The sequence below is a fragment of the Xiphophorus hellerii genome, chromosome 19 (genome assembly GCF_003331165.1).
Source record: "Xiphophorus hellerii strain 12219 chromosome 19, Xiphophorus_hellerii-4.1, whole genome shotgun sequence".
Lineage (NCBI taxonomy): Eukaryota > Metazoa > Chordata > Actinopteri > Cyprinodontiformes > Poeciliidae > Xiphophorus > Xiphophorus hellerii.
In genome coordinates, this window is record NC_045690.1 from 19891300 (window position 1) to 19912827 (window position 21528).

At 40.6% G+C, this 21528-nt stretch overlaps 1 protein-coding gene across 2 annotated transcripts in view; it reads left to right on the top strand.

The window, feature by feature from the left end:
* Positions 1-21528, top strand: part of LOC116708917 (ephrin-A2-like) — a 122838-nt gene that overhangs the window by 6455 nt on the left and 94855 nt on the right. The gene's annotated exons all lie outside the window — the stretch shown is intronic.

The window sequence follows — 21528 nt, forward strand, 5'->3', positions numbered from 1 at the left end:
TGATGTGAAAATTTTCCCGTCGTGGCTCGCTGTCTCTGAAATGGAAGCAAAAGTTCTGTCGTGGTCAGAGTTTTTTTTCCCCCAGCTATGTCGCGCAAACGTGTAAAGTAAGCTAACTGCTAAATATGTTTGATGAATTTTGCGTGAGAAGGAAAAATTGTCTCACTCCCTCCCCAAGAAGTTTAGTTCCGTGAAATTTTTGCAGATTCATGGCAATATTTGCCTGACGTATCAAATATGACACGAAAGGAAATTTTGGATGATTGGATGATAATGTGTTTTTTCTTTCCTTTTTCGAAAACTTAAAAACTAATAAAGAGAACCGTTTTCAGAATGTTATTTCTTTCTTTTTTTCTTTACAAAAAAGCTAGCATCCTGCTTCTCCACCTTAAAGCACTTCCCCTACTTCCACCTGTTTCTGTGCACTGCCAGTCAGCTGGCTGAAAGAAGGCAGCCCCACCACCAGCCACCAGTTTCACGTTGATTACAAGAAAAACGAAGCACATTCAACGGGAACCGGCACGTGATTATTGTGGTGTAAATTTTAAGGCATGCAGAATATACCTTATGATTTTGGAAAAGTGCAATAATTATCACAATATTAATAAAAAAAAAACCTCAATGTATCAACTATGGTGCAAAAAAAAAACCTGTATCAATACCATTTTTACCCGTTAAATTTTAATATCGGCGTAACTTTTGTATCAAACTCAGAATGACAGTAAGCCAATGTAATAGTGTTATTATAACCATAATAATTATGTTATTGCATATTATAGCAGCCACATCAAATATTATTGTAAATGTAAAAGCAGTTGGATTGGATCTTTATTGTGTAACTCTAGGTGGTATTTATACTCAAGGTTATCACGCCGTGAGAATCTCACACCCACCTATGCCTCATAAACAGTGAAAGCGTTCCCTTCCTCTTTCTCTCTTTCTCATGACTGAGTTAGTCTAAACCTAAACGGCCCTGACTCTCCCTGCATCACCCAAACACACCCCGCGCCAACACCGGCCCGTCTCTGAATGCATCACGGTTCCACAGAAGGCTCCTCAAATATTTAATAGGCAAGGGGAAACATTTTCTCCTTTTCCCAGAGTCTCTTTCTGTCATTCCATTTGTCTGTCTGCGCTCCCACTCTTCTGCCATACACACACGCTCGCGCACAAGCCAACACACACCGAAACACCTACGCACCGCGAGCGTCACAGGCTACATTTAAGCTATATAGGAGGTTGCTGGGGGCGCTGTTATTCCATCAGGGACTACGGAGAAGCAGAAGCAAGAAAACGGGGGTACATCAAAAATGCATTGGTGCTAAAGCAGTGAGCCTAGGCTTTGTAGCGGCGGAGAGGTTCATCTCCCCCCCCCCCTCCGCTAGGCCTTGGCACTGTCACTGCTCATGCTTTGCCTTTCTCTGCATTTACACACACACACACACGCACACACAGATCCACAGTGCTGCTCCTGTGATGGTCATCCACTTCCATGTATTCCAGATTCCTTTGAATTAAAGTCACTTGCTAGGTTTTATTGGCAAGGTTTGCCTTTGTTTTTTTATCATTATAACTGTACTAAAAAGTAAATTACTCATATTAAACTCTGTAAGATGTGCAGTAATTTCTACAACTACAATAATGAGTCATTTTTATTCAAAGGAAATAAAACTTTTTTCCCTTGATAAACTTTAACTGGGTCATTATGAGATGAACGTACATTAATATAAGCCGTCTTGATGAAGGCGGAGCCAGCTTCCCTGTCCTTGTAGAGGGAACAAAAAGCATCCAGACAGCATGATGCTGCCATTACCATGTTTCATGGTGAGGACGGTGTGTTAAGAGTCACATACAGCGTTGTCTCATCTGACCAGTTCACCTTCCTCTTCTTCCACATGTTTGCTGCAGCCTAGCGAGAAGCACACTAATGGAAGCACTTGCCAGAGAGAGTGAAGAGACTCAGAGTGTAGAAAAATGAATAGCTGTGTGAATTAGTTGATCAGAAATTGTGCATTGTGTTTTTCTTTGTGCGTCCAAAATGTCCTTTCAGACTCCAAAGCAGCTCAAGAGCTCCTTTCCTAGAAGATCACGAGCACAGACTTGGAACTTGTAGTCCAGTTAACTCCTAAGGATTTAGCGTGCTGCAGCTTTCCGATTTTGAGAGCTTCTTCTAGTTTTAATTGGCTTTCTTTGTATCTGTAGTTCAAAAGGTTAATATTTTAGAAGCCCTAACAGGGATAAGGTCTTGAACTTTATTTATTTATTTAGTTTTTGGAAGGCTGATCTACAGCGATTGCTTTTGTCCTTAATGGAATATTCCATTATGTCTTGTCCCTGATTAGATGCATCGAAAATAAATTAAAGGTTCACTGTCCCACCGTCCACACACTTTGTAAACAAAGTCTCTACTGAACATGTCGTAGATGTTATCGCACTCAGAGAAAAGTTGAACATTTTTCATTGAAGGTCCGGGATGTTGCATCCATAGATGGCATCCGGACAACGGAGAAAATAGCAGGCACTTCCTTCTTAAATGTGTAATGCACCAACTGATTTTATTTTCAAGAACATTTCAATGTAATATCAAATACAAACTTATAATTTATACACAAAAAAACTCCTAAGGATTTGCTTAAACCATTTTACATTTTGTCGCATTTCAATTTGTGTGACTTTCACAAGGACAAACAGGCCATTTCTAAAAGCTTAGCAATGTACCCTTTTACTCTGATACTCCTAAATAAAACTCAGTCACTAAACAGAGTCCCCCGCTTTTGATTTATCCCCAGTAAAAACGTGTTCTGTGAAGGCCCGAGAGGTTTGTTGGAGAACATTAGTGAGCAAACAGCATCATGAAGACCAAGGAACGCAGCAGAGAAAGGTCAGGAAGAAACATCATTAAATCTCAAGCTTTGAACATGTTCAATCCATCATCTCGATGTGGAAAAAACGTGGTTCAAATGCGTCATTACCACAACTGACAGGGCAGGAAAAGGGAGCATTAATTGGTGAAGTTGCCAAGCGGATGATGAGGAGCAGCAGAGACCCACAGCTCAGGTGAAAGAATCACTGGACAGCTTTTATAGCAAACTCCACAAATCTGTCATTTATGGAAGAGTGGCAGGAAGAAAGTCCCGAGAATCAGTTTCTCACGAACCATTTAGGAGACACAACAAAGATGTGGAATGAGGTGGTCTGGTCTGGTCTGGAGGGACCAACACTGAGGTTTGTGGCCTACAAAGATATGGGTCTTGGAAAAAATACCTGCATCTCAGTGTGAAGAAACCATTTCTAAGATGAAACAGTGGTGGCAGCATAGATACTTTCACAGAAGGCTCTCCTCTCTGAACTGCTTTCCTCTCAAACCAAGGCGCCTTGTATTGCGTACTGTCACGAAATTAAGCTTCAGCTAAAAGGTGCTTTAAACTTCTTGACAATTTACGATTTAATGTACCAACAAAGTGAGATATTTCGATTGTTTTATGATTAAACCAAATTAACCGAGTTCACAGAAGACATCGACCAACTTTCTCTCTTGTTAGAAAGTAAAAACAAGCATTTGAGGAGTCACTTATAATGCCTTTTTTCCCTGTGCAAAGTTTTTGTTTGTCTTAAGTCTTGGAGGACCACATCTTCTGTTTAATCCCATCATTTCTAAGCAATAGGATTAGCGCTCTTGTGTTTTCCTACTTTCCTTCCATGCAGATTTTTCTCAGCCCCTTCAATTAATGCGTGTCCACTTCCTCTCTGTTTACTCCAGCCTCTCTTGCCCTACTTTTCTCCTCGGTGCGTCTGCAGCATTAATAACCATCAACTCTATAAAATCTGTTAATTGATTTTTTTTTGTTTTTTTTTTTAAACCTTTTAGCTAATTGTATGTCAATTACTTTTATTCGGGAGCGCATTGATCTCAATAAGATTAACCTGAATAAGTCGGGATAAATAAATAACTTCACTTGATGTTCTTTCTTGAGTGTGTGTGTTGTGTGTGTGCGGTGGGGAGGGGGTGCTCAACTACAAATTGCTCCAACCCTTTTTTTTTTTCCCAATCCCTGACTCTCAACGGGTCCTATCTCTTTCGAGGTCTCGCTGGAAAAGAGAAAATGCATGAGATAATCTAATTCAAACAGCTCCGGCCACTTTTGGTCACAGTGGGGGGGGCAGCACCCTCCAACACACACCATGCGTTGTCCATCTTCCTGTTGCGGTGTGATACGGAGTGCTGCGCAGTAACATAGTGGCATAACGTTATTAACATAACATTATCACAACAATGCTGCAATGTTGGAGCACGATCTGGAAATCTCTCAGACTCGCATAGAAGAGGTTTTTTTCTTTTCTTTCTTCCTTCTGCCAACATGCAGGCGGGAATAAATGTGGAACACACACATACATGCCGTCGGATTTAGGTCAGTCACAACCATTATGAATGTCTATTGAATACAAGGTTATGCAGGCTCCGTTTTTCTATCTGGGTGCTGTTGCACACTTGTGTACGGACACATATCTGTTCATTTTCCAGAAAAAAAAAATCCTCGTTGTCCCTTTTCGTTTCTATAGCCGGCACACACAAACATAGAGGCTGCCTTGTTTGGCTCCCAGGCCCATATTATAAAGCCTGCAGGTGAGGGGCTTTGTTCACCCCAAGCAGCTAATGTGCTCAGAGCAATAGGCTCTCATCCACACACACACACACACACACACCAATACATGGGCCGAACCGTCCAGAAGGAGCACCTTATCTAATCCCGGGGTTTATCCTTCAAAAGACTTTCTTTTCCTTTTCTCCTTTGTTCCTCCTCCTCTCCTCATCTCTCCGTGTCTTTGAGGAACTCCATGTCAGTGAGAAGCGCTGATGGTGGATGACACTTTCCTTCTACGGGACACAATCCATCTCCTCGGAGATGTTCACACACATACACCCAAACACGTGCACCCACGCAGCCTTTGAAGAGGAAGTGTTTTATGCGACGAGCACAGCTTTTTTCTTTAAGTTATTTTTTTCTGCATTTCTAGAAAGTTTCCACACATGTCTGAATTGGTTGATTCCCACCTCCATGTCCAGTCCTTCTGCTTCAGCCCGGGATGCAGTACTTCCCAGAAAGTATTCACACTTCTGCATTTTTCTCCATGTTTTTTAATTGTTGGACTTTTCTAAAAACACATCTGAGTATTACAGATGGATAGATTTTTCTATATTTAGCTTATTTGCCCAGTTCCCTCTGCAAAAAACATGCGCGCAGCATGATGTTGCCACCACCATGCTTCACAGTAGGGATTGTGTTAGCCGAGCGTTCAGCAGTGCCCGTCTGTCTCGCCAATCATTCTAGCACAGTCGCCACGTCTCTACAGACACTTTACCTTAAAGCTTTAACTAGTGGAGTTTGTTGGCAATAGTTGAACTTCTGTCAAATTCAGCTGAAACTTGCACATCTGTAGGAATCTGACCAGAAGGTGGTTTAAAGGTTGTATAATTTCCCCTTTGTAATTGTATTGAGCAATTTGAACTGATTTTCACAAATGTGTATCTCGGCAAAATCTGTCCATGAAAAGACTTTCCCTTTATGTTCATTGCTTGGTTTCTGCTCTGGTCTGCACTGTCAAAAAGGGATGCACGACTTTTGGTTGATAATCGATATGCCATTATACTAAAACAATACCAATTTCCTATACCTGCTATGGAAACTATATGGCTTTCTCTACTGTGGAATTAAAATACTGCATTATCTTTGCCAATTTAGCCTGCTACCAAATGCAAAGGCCAAAAAGGAGGCTGAAAATGATGCAACACTTTCAACTTGTATTATATTTAATGTCAAATTTATTCATGACATCTGACAACACTCAAACAGTGCAAATTTGCTGTGCTGCAAGCATCATTGTCACTGGTTTGTGATATAAAATCAACGCCTTTTCTATCGGTGAGTTATTTTGAAAAAATGGCCGATGTCCGATATTAAAATTTACAGCAAATATCGGCCGATACCATGCCGATAATATGGCGCATTCCTACTGTCAAATGTAAGACTATTGACGGCATACTTGCTGAAGAATCTCAAGGACTTTGAGTGGAAATCAAATTCACTGGAACTCAATTTTGAACATCATACTATAGGATTACTTGTGCACTTGTTTAAATCTTTAGATTTTTTTTTAGAATTTATAAAAAAAAAAAAAAGTCTGAAAACAAGTTTTCCTGCTTTTACGGTAGGTTGCTTTGTGCATTTTTTTCCCCCATTGAGGAGACTACACTTAGACTAGCTAAAGCAGACATTCTGGTGGCGCTGGATGTGTGGTCAGTCATTACTCCACCACCAGCCAGCCCACACACACATCCAGACACCCACACACCACAAGGATTTGCATCCAATTTACATTTAGACGTGTACTCTCTCCTGCTCAGTTACTGACAGTTTGTCAGACTAAAGCTTGCCCCTGGGTTAAATCCATCTTCTGCCGCCTCGATCGCCACTACCCACTCTACCTTCCTTTACCTCCATTTTTCTTTTATTTACCCCCTCCCTCTCTTTACTTCTGTGCCTATCCAGCTTTCATCTTTACGGTCTCTCTCATCTCCCGCTGTCTTGGATCACGACTCCTCTCCCTCCTGGCCCTCCATCGCTCATACAATTGGGATGGGTTTTTTTTTTTTTTTTACATCAAACTTCGCATTGCCCTGCAATGTCCACATTGCCTCAGGCGGACTGACACAAAGCAGCGCTACATCAGGTTACATGTTTCAGCCGTGACCCACATTGGGCTTTATCCTTACGGCCGTGCGCGTGTTTGCTTAAGATGACAGGGCTCTGCTGCGGTTTATGTTGAAAGACGCCAGTGTCAAGAGTTAATGCAGTATCCACATCCCCTCGGCTCTAGCTAAACTGATACTTAGAGTAATTAACATTGAGGCTTCCACCTTTGCAAATGATTTCTCCGAACTCAGCAGGGAGAGACGCGGTTACATAACGGGTTCTAGTCTGGCGGATCTTAGTCATCAGCACATTCAACGAGCTGATTGGCAGGAGGAGGTCATCTTAATATGCGGCGGCCATTAAGAGTGGAGTAGTAGGTCTGCTGATTTTCATTTTTTAATGCGCCGTCCACGCGGTGAGACATTTCAGCATCAATTTGTGATTTTATTTTATTTATTTTTTTGGTATCGAGCTTACTGAATGAAAACCAAATCTGGCAGCGCTCTCGGCAGAGGTTACGGCTTCCTAACGATGTTTTTGTGAACTCGTTCATTCGAGAATGTTGTAACTCCATAAATGGAGATAATCGGGCTTGACAACTCATAGCAGGGTTTTTAGAAACCAAAAATAGTTCTCATTAACGACACAAAACCTATGAGAGCTTTTGGGGCCTCTTGTGCAACACTTTAAGAACCTTGCTGCAGCTTTGCACGTGTGAATACTAAGTGTTATGTGTCCTGGAGCTGTGGATGGGAATATAACATTTAATAATTTAAGACAAACGAAGGAGGTAAACTCAGTGTGATGTTAACAGGACCTTGCAAAAGTATTTTCAAACTTTTCATATTTTCTTCCAGAATCGTCTAGTTATTAGCTCAATGCATCTTCCTACCAAACATGAGTAACTTCCCTGCTGACTATTTCAACAGCACAGTGCTGCTTCTGCCGTGTTTCATAGTGGAGACGAAGCGTAGATGGGGATCTCTTTCGCATATGGTCTCCAAATAAATGGCAATAATTTAATATCGCAGGATTAATAAAGTTTTTGTCTAAAAAAGTCAAAGATTCTTTATCCATCCTGGTTTATAAATCTAATATGGCTGTCACAAGAATAGAAGTTTGAGATTGCTGAAGCAATTGCTTGTTTGTGTTTTCAGTGTTTTCATGCCCATTAAATCATTCCCATAGTATTGTCCACCATTTTTTAGTCGACTTTAACACCACCTACTGGTCTGTCATGGGAAATACAGCATTTGTTTTTCTTAATGCGTACATAATTTTTTTTCCAAGGACAAAATTTTTTTTTTTTACTTATTACAAATTGTCTAGAGTATAGTTGACCTTCAGTGACTTTTGTTGCTCGTGGAACATGGAAGATTCATAGAGGAAGCTATTTGGTTGTATTTCTCTGAATATTGTTTTAGAAGTGGAAATCACTCAATATCGTTGCCAATCTTCCCAGGAGCGATTCTCTGAAAAGTTCATCACCAAGGTCAGACCACAGAAAACTCAGAGGAACCGCATAAAACCCAAGAGCTGCATTTGAGACACTATTGACCTTAATTTGAATATTAAATATTGATTTTCAGCCAAGAACAACGTAAAGACGAGAGCAAAACTTTCTTTTTACCGATCATAGAAAGGCCATAAGAAAAACTGTTTGACTGTACTTTTAACGACAATCATGATTGAAGTGAAATCCAAAACTTTTTTTCTGTCTTATTATGCCTTAAGACTTAAAAAGGATAGTTTATAAATGCTAAATTGAAATTTGGCCTAAAGATTGTAAGCAGCTAAAATCTCACCTGATGCAGATAATCCTTTGTTGTACTTTCTTAATATGATCCAGATAATTTTTTAGCGGAGGTTGAAATTACCAGGTAGTTCGGAGACTGGGAGTGAGGAGGTTAAGACTAAAGCAGACTTGTACTGTCTCAAGTCCAGTCTCATGAAAGACATAGTTTATTCAAACACTGTTTTCTGAACCTCTATGCTATCATAGAACATTAATTTACACATATGGCAATGATTATTCTAGCAAGTGGTACAATGTGAATAAGCTTCTTGTGGAGGAGTGTCAAGATACGGTCCAACAAACCTGAATAAGTTGGTTGAATTGCCTCTGCAGCTTGGAGTCAAAGTGCTACAAGTTTCTCCAGGAAACCAAATTATTTGATTCTGGTGTTCTGAAGCAGAGATATTTGACATTTTCAGGGCACCAGCCCATTAAGACTGAAGTTTGAGACCTGAATCCAGAAATACTACAGTGTTTTTAAGTGAAAGTTACTTACATACCACATTTAGTGCACACTGGCAGACCGTTGGCGGCGCACCGCTTTCTACTTGTGTTTTCCATGTCGCTAATCATCGACCTCCTCGTAAGAAACTGCATAATGTGATAATGGCTAAAAGGTTTCTGAAATAGCTTTTTTTTGATAAACTGCTTTGATATTTTTGAGATGACAGTTGGTTAAAGATGGTAGAAGCTCAGCTTGGTTTCAACTCTTCTGGCCAACCTCGGCTAAAGAGTTGGTAGCAAGAGTTATTAAGACACCAACTACAGAAAAGACATGGCCTGGTTGTAAACTTTTAACAGAACCCCACTTCAACACTCCGGACGTTTCGCTTTAAGGCCCTTTCTTGATGCCCTGCTACGTGAAACTTCTTCTTATTGGATTTATTGGCGGTTGGCAACAAACTTTTAGTAGCATCACCGCCACTTACTGGTATGGAGTGTGGTTCGTAATGGTCTATCTATCTATATATATATAAACTACTACTATTACTACTACTACTACTACTACTACTAATAATAATAAAAAAAATACTTCTTCTTCTCTCTCTGCTGTACTCGTTTAGCCTGGTTAAACACAGGTGCAGTGTTGTATAGTAACGAAGTAAAAATACTTCACTACTTTACTTAAGTATATTTTGGAGTACTTCATACTTTCCTGGAGTATGAAAATTTTTGATGGCTTTCACTTTTACTTCACTATATTTCCGAACTTAATTGCGTACTTTTACTCCGATACATTTTCAATGTGTGGTTTAGTTACTCGTTACAAAAAAGCGAGAGAGAGAAACGCAAGTGTTTTGACCCCACCTACTGATTAGCAAGTAGCAAGTAGGCTACCGAACAAAGTCCGTAGCCTGCTTGCCTGGGCTTGTTCATCACCACCAATAGGATACTTCTTCTTCTTCTTCTTTTCTATTATGGCGGATCACAAGCAACTTTAAGGTGCATACCGCCACCTACTGTACATGAGTGTGTAGAAGCATTACTTCATATCTATTAAATTCTACTTTTTAATTTTGTATTCTTAAGATAAATAAACAATGCTTTCCTTAATTTGTGAATATCTGTTATGTTTCCTTCATTTCCTAATATACCTTTAAGATTCCATTCATGCCCCATATTTCTAACTATTCTCTTTAATTCTTCCCTTTCGAGTTCATTTGACTTACAGTTCATCAATATGTGTTCTACATTTTCTTTCTCTCCACATCTCTCACATTTATCATTATTTTTCCTCCCTATTTTATAAAGCATGTCATTTAAGTAGGTATGACCTACTCTTAATCTACTAATTATTATTTCTTCTCTTCTGTTTCGTTCATTAATGCTTCGAATTCAAACTGACTTTTGTACTTCATATAATCTTCTTCCTTTCTTATCTTCATTCCACATTTTTTGCCATTTCTTGATTTCTTTACTTTTAATTAGGATACACCTGTTTCGCTTCTCCCATTAAACACAAAGCAAGTCTCGTAATCAGTAGCAGTCACATGGAAATTCTATCTTACAAAAACTCCCCGTCCAACTTGAAGAAACACATCGAGGTAACGTCTTATGAAATGGTTATAATCCTCCTGTTTCAGTAACTATAGCTTGGTCACTAGGCACTACTGTATTGTGAAATCTTGACCATAAATGAACTTTGTTTGGCATTGTTTCAGTTCCACACGTGGTGTATTTAGCTTAGGCCTAATGTTGACTGTAGCAGGCTACCTAGACTCCTCTGTTCAAGGGGGACAGAAGCCATAGCGATAGCAATTTAGACTAAATTTAACGAATATAGGAAAGGCATGCAAGTTCAAAACCAGGTTTACAGATGCCAGTAAGCTGCATTTCCCTCCCAATTCTTTTTTTCTTTTGCATAATGACCAGTTGTGTGCACCACCTACTGACTGTAGCATTGACTGATTCACTGATTTGTGAAGTAGAGTAATCGTAACAGCTCTTTTTCTTCATGTTGGCCGCATTTTCTGTACTATTTATTTTTCTCATTTTCAGCACTGACCTTACTTGAAGGGAAAACTTAAGGCTTACAAAAACTTTGTATTTTCTGTCCTGGAGGGTATACTAAGAAGCTGGTTCAGTTGTAAAGCAGGTTAAGTTAACCTTGTGCTATAGGTAAAGCACCTAATTTTCTTAACTAAATGATGCCTGCAGGTATATCTATTAGCAGGTTTAATTTTGCCTGCACTTGGTTGGGTACATTATTTTAAGTGTATTTGACAAGTTTACCAAAATATAAAAAATGTCATTCAAACTGCATTTGCTTTGTTTTACTTTTTACTTGTACTTTTCATTACATTACTTGAGTACATCCATTTTTACAGTAATTTCCATACTTAAGTACAAGAAGTTTCAAATACTTTAAGACTTTTACTCAAGTAACATTTCAGTCAGTGACTTCGACTTTTACCAAAGTCATATTTTGGAGAGGTACTTGTACTTTTACTTGACTCTGAGATTTCAGTACTTTATACAACACTGCCCAGGTGTGGCTGATCACTGTAACGATGAATGCATTCATGTCGGTGTTCTGGAGCCAGGCTCGGCTCGGAGTTCAAGCTGGCTTGCCGAGCAACATCGTTAAAATGATTAATTGCGCCTGTGCTTTCCCCACAGCGCCAGAGCCGGAGAGTTTGCGGGAAAGCAAACTGTTATATGTCAAGTGTCGAGCTGCTAAGAGCGGAGAGGGCCTGTTTATTACTGGTTTTATACCACGTGAGAGTTGTGTTTAATTACTGCTCGGTTTCGTTTTGTTGCGCTTCTGCCTGAGTTGAAACATTTTGTTAATTACTTTCAGATGTGAAATAGCATCACGGGAGGAGGTAGGGGGGGTTATGCGTGGTGCCTTGCGAAAAATATTCCCACCTTGTGGAATTTTGTCATGTTCCGAATGCAGAACTCTAGGGCTCCCCATTGGAATTTTAGGGGATATCACAACACAAAAGCGGTGCATATTTGTGCAGTGGAAGGAAGAGATGACACAAGCGTTTTTTGAGTTTGATATGTGTTTTCTAAACAGACAATAGTTTGAAGCTGCAGGTTTAGGATTGATCGAACACCCTCCGTCCGTCTCCATCTTCCCATCAACTCTGACCAGGTTTGACCTGCTGAACAAATGTATTCCCACAGCATGATTCTTTTACCACCCCTGGTGTGTTCAAGTTGATGCAATTTCTCCTCTCTACAAAGTATTTTCAAAAAAACAAATTTCTTTTGGTCTCATCATCTGACAAGAGCGCTTTCATCCACATTTTTCCAGTGTCATCTGCACGGCTTGTGCCAAACTCTTAACAGGACTTCTAGTGACCTCCTCTTACAAACACAGAAGGACCTAAGATCTGCGTAGTGCACAACTCTGAATCTCTCAAGCTCCTCCATACTTACAGTGGTCCACAAGCTCTCCTGGCATGTACTGTTGTTTTAGGTGCCGGGTCAGTTCTTTCATACTTTCTCCACTTTCATTTGATGGATTCAATAGCACTGTGTGAGATTTTCAATGACTTGGATGCTCTTTCTTTAAGCCAGCCCTTCTTTGCACCTCCTTTCTGCTCTGTTCTTTGGTTTTCATGATGCTGCTTGTTCACTAATGTACTCTACCAAATTTTGATGCTTTCACAAAACAGCTCGTCTCCTACTGTGACTATATTACTCACAGGTAGAAGTGACTTATGATTGCAATTTGCTGCACTGGATCTTCATTTATAAAGTCCTGAGTAGAAACGCACCCCATTTTGCAGATTTTCTTTTTTTTAATGAAAGTCATGTCATTTCTTTCCCCCCTTCAAAGCACTAATATTAGTTTGTGTTGGTCTGTCACTCAAAAATCTATACTGTTTCTGACATTGAAAACACAATAGCTGCAAAACGATTAAAGTCTTCCTTGGTAATGACTCATCCACTGGTTAATCTTAGCTCCGATTAAATCCTCAAACTGTAATGTAAAGAATAACAAAAATGTATTCCTCAAGTGGTGCCACCTTTCCCTAACATCAGAATTAAAGATTTTACTTCAGAGTGAAGGTTGTGACTTGGAATGCTAATACTTGTCTTAGAAATTATCTCGTTTTCAGAGCAGGTTTACTGCTAAATATCTTCCCCCTCAGGGCAAATGAAATCAGACCTTGCCAATGCATTTCTCACAGAAAATGCATTAGAAAAGTGTGTGTGTGTGTGGATGGAAGCTCTCTCTCTCTTTCGCTCTCTCTCTTTTTTTCAGGTTTCCTATCCTGCCTCAGAGTTTCTGAGCTTGCTGGAAAAATATCATCTTTTGATCTGCCAGCAGAAGTGGAGTTGATCTGTTTAGTATGTCACCTGCACGCTGAGGAATCTGTGATGAGACGTATAATGTTTACTTAACTTCCCTCAGCGTTTGATTGTTAGCGCAGCCGAGACGGAGCGAGCCAAACGCGCGGGGATGTTATGCTTCTTCGGCTGCTCTCCTCCGCTAATGAGGTTTGCTGATGATAATCGCCATGGAGATGATGATGATGATGATGATGTAAGCGCTCCGAAACAACCTGAGGGAGATCCCAGGAGTTTCTGTTCAAACCAAGAGAAAGCGAGGCAGCGAGGGCAAGGGGGCTTTTCTTTTGATTTACATTTATTTTGGAAGACACCAACAGACTGGATATATATATATATATATATATATATATATATATAACTAGTGGAGAGATACTGGACCAGAATATGACTGCATTCAATACACTGTGAACAATAGCCATTGTTATTCCTGCCTCATTCTGGTTTTCGCTCCCTTCTTATACTTTTTCCTCAGGTCCCGGCTGGTTGGGCAGATTGTGTTAGCCGGTAAAAGAATAGGACTCTTCTCTTTCAGTTCTGCCTGCCTGGTATTCTAATGGGACGCCCGCAGCTTGGATTCCATATGGACCAGCTGGAGACTGATAATAAAGCATACACTGCTGTCTGGGTGCGCCTCGGACTGACCACAAGGGACAAGAAAAAGAGAATAAAAAAACTAGAAAGAGAACTGAAGAGATTTACTTGAAGGATTGGGGCCACATTCAGCATAAGGATAAGGATGAAATAAAAAAGTTTAATCAACTTTTTTTTTTTTTGAGATAAGAAAAAAAGAGAAGAAAACAAAGCATTAAGGATGGAGAGGAGTGATTTAGAAAGAAAAAGTGGTGAAAATTTGAGGACCTAAAAACGAGAAAGCCAAAGGTTACTTTAAGGAATAGTTTGACAGCAACAAGAAGCGCATGGTTGGATTGTCTCAGTGGGTGGGTGTTGAGAGGCTGGAGTTACCGAGGAAACATTGGCCTTTTGCGCGGTCCCCCGTTAGGTGTTAGGGATGACCTCTGGTGCGTGCAGCTTTAAAGATAAGATTTTACATTCAAAACTGACAAATACAAGTCACATTCAAAAGTTGGAGAGACGAGATCTCCTCTTGTCCTCCTGGCATCGTTGCAGGTGACATTGAACTTAAAAGGTGATCTGTTTGGCAACGGTACATTTTACATCTTTTAATTTTTTATTTTCCTCCTATGAAACAATTTGGCTACCAGTTACATCCTGTAAAAATGTTTTTGCCATGTATTTGTGAACAACAAGGTTATCTCTCTCCTTGTCGGACAAGATAACATCGTTGCAAGGCAGTTGGCTGGGTTTTCCCAGAGTGTCCACGCACCTGCGTTGCGCATATTTTGGAGTGCTAATGAAGACCTGCTTTTCATCTGTGTCCAAGGCTGTACCCGATTGACTTTTAAAACGCAGAAGAAGAGGGCAAACGAGAGATGAGATTTGGAATCACTTCCAGTGTAATCTACCAGAAAGAGCCAGGAGACAGCAATTACTGTGTCTTTCAGAATTGTCCGTAAAATTTGAACTTTTCCCATTTTTTTTGTCATATTTCAATTGCAAAGGTTGACGTAGTTTATTGGAATGTAACACCAGGTTGCACATATATTTATGATGCATAGTTTTCAGGCTTTTTCTCAACAAATACATTCAAATCTGATACGTTTAGCTTTCTCTACCTTCAGAAATCCCTGCATAATTAGTGTAGTGATTACACACCAGTGTGAAAGATGGTGGTAGCAGGATCTTGTTAACAGGTGGCAGAAGTTCATGGTAACTCTGGAGGAGCTTCACAAGTCAAGTGGTGGAATTTCTTTGACATCACATCGACTAGTTGAGAAATTAAGAAATCTGGTCTCAGTGGAACAAAAGAGGAAGCCATTTTTGAAATAACAGAGAGCAACTGGTCAGAGTCACGTTTTTGTTTCTTTATTTTGTTGCTTTTTACTGCATGCTAATGGGACATAATAGGGCAGAACCAACAGATGTCATCATACTTTGACGATTCTTTTGGCACTTTAATTCCACTCAATGATGCCGGGGCTGCTAAGTAACTCATTCTTATACGATTCTCCAAGGTGTCCATCTGTTTTTTTTTGTTTGTTTCTTTTCCCCTCCCTTAGAAGCAATATTCCTTCCGTCCCACAAAATAATCCTCACCGCGGGTCTAATCCTGATCTAATGCAAAGCAAGACTCCGAGGGCCATAGATATATGAGAGCATAAGCCACTCATATTATACGCCTCCAGACAGAAAGCGGTGGTGATGTCGATCTTCCTGGTACGATGAAGGCGGCGGTACTGATGAACATCCAGGTGAAAGGATGTTAATGATAACTCCTGCCAGCAACGTCCGATTCAGGTCGAGCATTTGTCTTCACTTTCAGCTCCAGCGCAGTAAACATATAAATTAAAAGTCTGCAGCGGGAAGCTGAGAGATTTAGAGCTAATATACATCCGTTCTCTGTGATGCACTTTTGATAGTTCGTGCTGTCAGTGACGGCATGTCAGCCTCGGGGACAAAAAAAAAAAAAGGTCCACAATTTATTTTCCCTCCCATTTGATTTGAATTCGAGGAAGGAAGAGAACAAAAACAGGAGCCGACGCTGTGATGGCTTTACAAAGCATGAAAATATTCTCTCCGTTGTCCTGTCAAACATTCGTCCTAGACTGAAATGTTTTCTATTTATTTACATAAATTGAATCAGTGATCATCACGACGATGTTGCTAATTGTGCTCACAGAGATTATTATGATGATGACGATGATGAGGATAATGAAAACAGCCGGGAACAAAATGGTGGTGATTAGGAATGTGATGAAGGAAATTAGGCAGATCACAGCGATGATGATGGCCATAGCTGATGTTTTCATTTGGAGCCTGATTATATTGATGTCAACGTTGATGATGATGATGATGATGATCATCATCATGATCGCGCCAGTGGCAGTGATGAAGAGGATAAAATAAAGGCACATTTCAAGAAGTTATACATCGGCTGGGCAATAAATCGATGCACTTCTAGTTTAAATTTCTGGGATTTCTAGCTCCGTTTTGATTGCTTTTCCTCCTATTTAGCTTTCAAGAAAGTCCCAGTATATTAAAAGTTGATTAAACTTAATTTAATGTGACTGATTACAGTGACACCAACATGTAGAGTAGCCTCTTTATATTATTCATAATCCATCCATACATCCACTGTCTCTACCCATTTATCCTTGTACGGTCGCGGCGGCGGGGGGGCTGGAAGGGGCGCTGGTGCCTATCTCCATCCGTCATTGGGTGAAAGTCGGTGTATTACGCAGATAAGGATATGCTAATTTTACCGCATGGTGTGACTGAGTCTAATAGGTTAGTGACTAGGACTGTGGAGGTAGGAATATTTAAAGAAACTTGATTCGGATGGCATGATTATGATGAAGTAATTATATTAGCAATCACAATGTCTGAACAGGTACGAGGATAGTGGGAGGGTTTAGATTTTGAGTCATCATAGTCAAAATAATTACAGGTTTCTATTCCTGCCGGAGGGCTGATTATAATAACAATAATGGTGTAAATGATTAAAATGATTAAGAAGGCATCGAGAGCGATGGCGACGCTAACGTCGCACCGCTGTGACTAAGATGCTGCCGGCCGGGGATGGCGACGAGGGAAAATACAGATGTGAGATGATTATGGGATGCTGATCACAGCCAGGCTGTTGTCATGGAGGCTGGTGCACATGCTGTGCTGTTGACTGTAGTGGAGATTTCACTGGAGGATGATGGAGTGGGGAAAGATGCAAATATTGGCAGGAAAAACCCCCCAAAATGATGACGATAATGGAGATGAGAGGTAATGACTGACGAGGTGGCACTGACGGCGCCAAAGGAAGCGCCTGATGCGACGCAAGGATGAGGAAGTGATGTCGGGACAATAGGAAGGACTGCTGTCGTGTCGTGAATGGAGACCATGATGATGATGATGATGACAATTGCAGTGGTGAAGACGGAAAGAAGAAAAAGGGATAAAAGTCTGATTTATGCAGGCCGGCTTTGATTTCGCGGGAGAATTTCACTGACCGTAGTCTAATTATGACGCTGGCTGAATTGTCAATAATGAACCGTGATGCTAATGGATTATGATATTAAAAGTATTGACTACACTCAAGATGGTGTCAAAGATCAGTAATAGTTTTAGGAGGGAGATGAGAAAGACACGAGGACCGTGATGAGTCACCTTCTCTATAGCTTCACCTGAGCCCCCTCCGCACCCTGAGACCCCCGCATCTCCCAACACACGCTCCCTCCCGCTCCGTCTCCCGCAGATTCATAAGAGGAGAATCGGCGCACTTCATTAAGATTCGAATTTTCTCTCTTCTGTTACCGCTCTATGGAAGATAAAAGGGAGAATAGAGAAGTGAGAAAATTATTAGCTTTTTTTTTCTTTTTTCTTTTGGCAGTTGCTTCTTTTCTTCTAATGGAAATAGAAGGTAGGGAGATTCTCTGCTGATGAGATTGCCTCATTCTTCCTGGCTTCACCTTTTACCTCGCACATCCCCGGAGAGGTGCCGTGTCACAAATGAGACGGAGATTGCTCATTTCTCCTGTTGTGTCCAGACCTTTTCCATATTTCGTCTGAATGCACGACTCTGCTTGAATACTGTATGCATGCGTGTGTGTGTGTGTGTTTTGTGTTTCGTGTGGGTGTTCAGGTGTAGCTCGAGAGTGTACAAGTGCGTTGGCTTCGGTGCAAAAGGAAAAAAAAAAGCTCCTTACACAAGTTTAAAGGGCCTAATCAAAGGCTGGTGAATTTTCCTCGCCTCTTGCGTAGTTCTGAGGCGACTGCTGGGTCCTGCTTCTCTTGGCTTTCCCCGTTCAGCTCCCCCATCTCTCCCACTCACTCTCTGATTACTGAAAGGGCAGCAGGTGGGCCCTGTTCCTCACCAGCCCCGGTGTTAGCTGTTGCACTCGTGCTTCTCTGTAAGGGAGCAACAGAACCTTGCGAAATTGCCAGGGCCCTTTGAACTCTTTCAAATTTAGTATAATTGGAAGGCATTTTATCTGGATTTTATCTGACGTACCAGCACAAAATAGAGCTGGTACTCTCTATTTTGTAATGTACAATTTGTAATTTGTACATTACAAATTCCTTCGTATTTGTAATGTACGAAGGAAAATGATTTGTGAAATGCTATGCCAAGGGTGTGCAAGTGGATCTTTGGACCATTTCACGATGGCACTTGATGTCCTGGGCTGAAAATGAAAAAGAACCAAGTCATGTTTTTAAATATGAATATGATAATAGAGGCAGGTTTTAGCAGGTTTTTTTTGTTTTTAACAGAATTACATCAAAAGTACCGGTAATGTATTTTATATTTGTTCTTTTTGTTAAAAAAAAAAAACCCAAAAAACCTGTCTGTATATAGAAACTGTATATAATTTCCACGTTTATTAACAGACTAATAGAAGACAATGTAAAGGATGTGTACTTGTATGGCACGTTATCAAGTTCTACACGCTAAGTGAAGTGTCTTTCCCAAAGAGAAAATGGCAAAATGACTCAGACGGTGTGGGATTTGAACCAGCAACCCACTGGTTACAGGGCAAACCCCTACATCCTGCCACTGCTGATTAGCAAAAATTTTCTATTTATCTTAAAACCTAAAAATAAAATTCTTTCTTCAAACATTAAAAATAATTTCAAATAGAAGATATATATTAATTATAATTTGTTTCCAAAAGGTCATGTGATGTTGGCTGTTAGCAAGTTTTACTTAGTTGGTAAAAATGGCTGTTTGGATTGTAAAGATCGAAGACTGCTTTATTATGTAAAACAAAAATCTGAGAAGTGTGTCCTGCGCTTGTATTTCCCCCCACTTTTAATTAATTTTTTGTATTTGATACTCTAGACTAAAATCCAGTGGAGCCATCAGAAGTCACCTGCTGAGAATCAAAAATGGTAGTGGCAACATCATGCTGGAGTGTTGCTTTTTATCTTAAGACCACACGTGCGTGACTTCATCCCAGTAGACAAACAGGTGATCCATGAAAGCCTCGGAGGTTTATGAGAACATTAGTGAACAAACAGCATCACAAAAACAAAGGAACTCGGCAGACAGTTCAGAGAGAAAGTTAAGGAGAAGTTTAAAAGTAGAAAAAGAGCTGAGTTCAGCATAATGTATATTCAGCTCAGGTGGAGGAATCTGTTTGCTAACAGAGAAGGCCTCCAGAACAGATTTGCGACTACAGGCTGCAAAAAAAAAAAAAAAAACCTGGACTCATTGGCGGTTCGGTGGATTTACTATTGAATAGTGTAAATTAACCCAATTGAGTCAAAGTCAAAGTCCAGATCTAAATCTAACTAAAAATCAGTAGCAAAACTTGAAAATTGCTGTTCGCACACACTTTCCATCCATCCTGACTGAGCGTGAGCTATTTGGCAAACTTCAATGAACAAATAATTTAGATTTTATATATAATCTCCTAGAGCCATACTATGAAAGACTTACAGCTGGGAAAGCAGTAAAAAAAAAGTGGTTCTCAAAAGTATTCACTGAAAAGCAGGCAATTGTAAAGTCACACCACACATTTCAGATTTTTACCACACACACACACACCCACCCACCCCAATCTCCCAAAAAAATTACATTGAAGCTTGCGATTTTGCATTTGCAACACAAAAACAACTCAAGAGGTTTTGCTTTAGCAAAAGCCTTGCGTGTTTCTCTTAAACGCAGCGAGCTCCTCGGCTAACTGTGACGTCTGTGCGTGGCGTGAAGCTTGCTGTGCCACAGATCATCCAAAGCTGGACGTGGGATACGGAGACAGAAACGAACATGTTCAGCTTGTACAGAGTCACAAATTATGTTTGGCTAACAAGAAATATGGCTTGGAGGAGCTTCAATGTTTTTGGAGATAAGGAGCGTGTTAGGAAATAGAAAGAAAACACAACGGGTCCAAGCGAATAAAGATTTTTTGTATTTTTATAAACGGCCTACAGCCACGTCTCCTTATGAGATTAGCGTCTGAGGTAATTGCAGTGTGGTTTGTCAAGGAAAAGAAAACAGATGGAAAAATAAAAATGGATGATGAGATGGACAAAACAACAAACTGAGATGAAGAGAGGGAGCGATAGAGATTGGGGGAAGAGGGGGTAACGAAGAGAAAATTGACAGGAGGTGTATGTGGCTGTCTCGGGGCAAAGTGAGGAGTATAGGCTGTGGCATCAGCTAGTGGTGCTGCATACTCTCTGTTTGATCAAACAAACTTCAAACACCCTCGCTGACTTCCTCATGCGGAGGCTTGTGAGACGAAGCGCTGCATATTTTTCGCCTGCCTTTCTGTGCATCTGCATGCATGGCTGCAGTTTTTTGCCGGGCAAAGTGTTTTTTTTGGGAGGGGGGGGGGTTATTTTGCTGATCTAATGTGGGTCAACTCTTCGCCACATGAGCGCAGTGGCTACAGCGGCTGGAGAGAAAGGGGGGAAAGATAAAAAAAAATGTCGATCTGCTTGTTTTTCACCGACTCTGTTGGCGTGGTTGAGCGCTTGTGTAAGCGGTTTGGTCTTCGTTGTCACTTTCCAGCTGTGCTTTTATTCCAGTCTCTATTAGGTCATTACTCACTCTCCTTTTTGCTGTACGGCTCCATATTGGAGCTCCGCGTTGCTGCCTCTTGCAGAGCCACGGCTCCAGAGAGCTCATTAAAGCCATTAGAAGAAAGAAGTGATTCCCCCCATTGTCAACACTCACAACTGTTTTACACATAGCTGCTAATCACTGGCCGGCCCTACGCCTGCCGCTGCTCTAGATCGGACATCGTCTTCCAGCCCAGTCTCCAGTCTTTTGCAGCCTCTTACAGGTTTTCACCTGTATTTAGCTACATTTAGTTTTAACCAGCTTCCCAATCCCTCTTGGGGAAAAGCATCATGCTGCCACCATGGATGATGCGTTCAGCTTTTTGTGCAGCGTTTTAAATGTTGGCCAGAAAGTTCCGTTTTGGTCTCATCCATACGAGCGTTTCAGTTCCGATACGATACAGGTATTACAGCTTTGAGTTTTTGCCGACATTGCCACTGACCCAATACGATATCAGCACAAATCGCGCATACTTTAATGACTTATTTTGTGGAGTGGAATGTTAGAAAAGGCTTGACAAAGTGATATTACTCAAACAGAAAACAATATATTCAACAACAGAACAAAAGGCCCATTTATTATTTCCGTGGACTGAATGC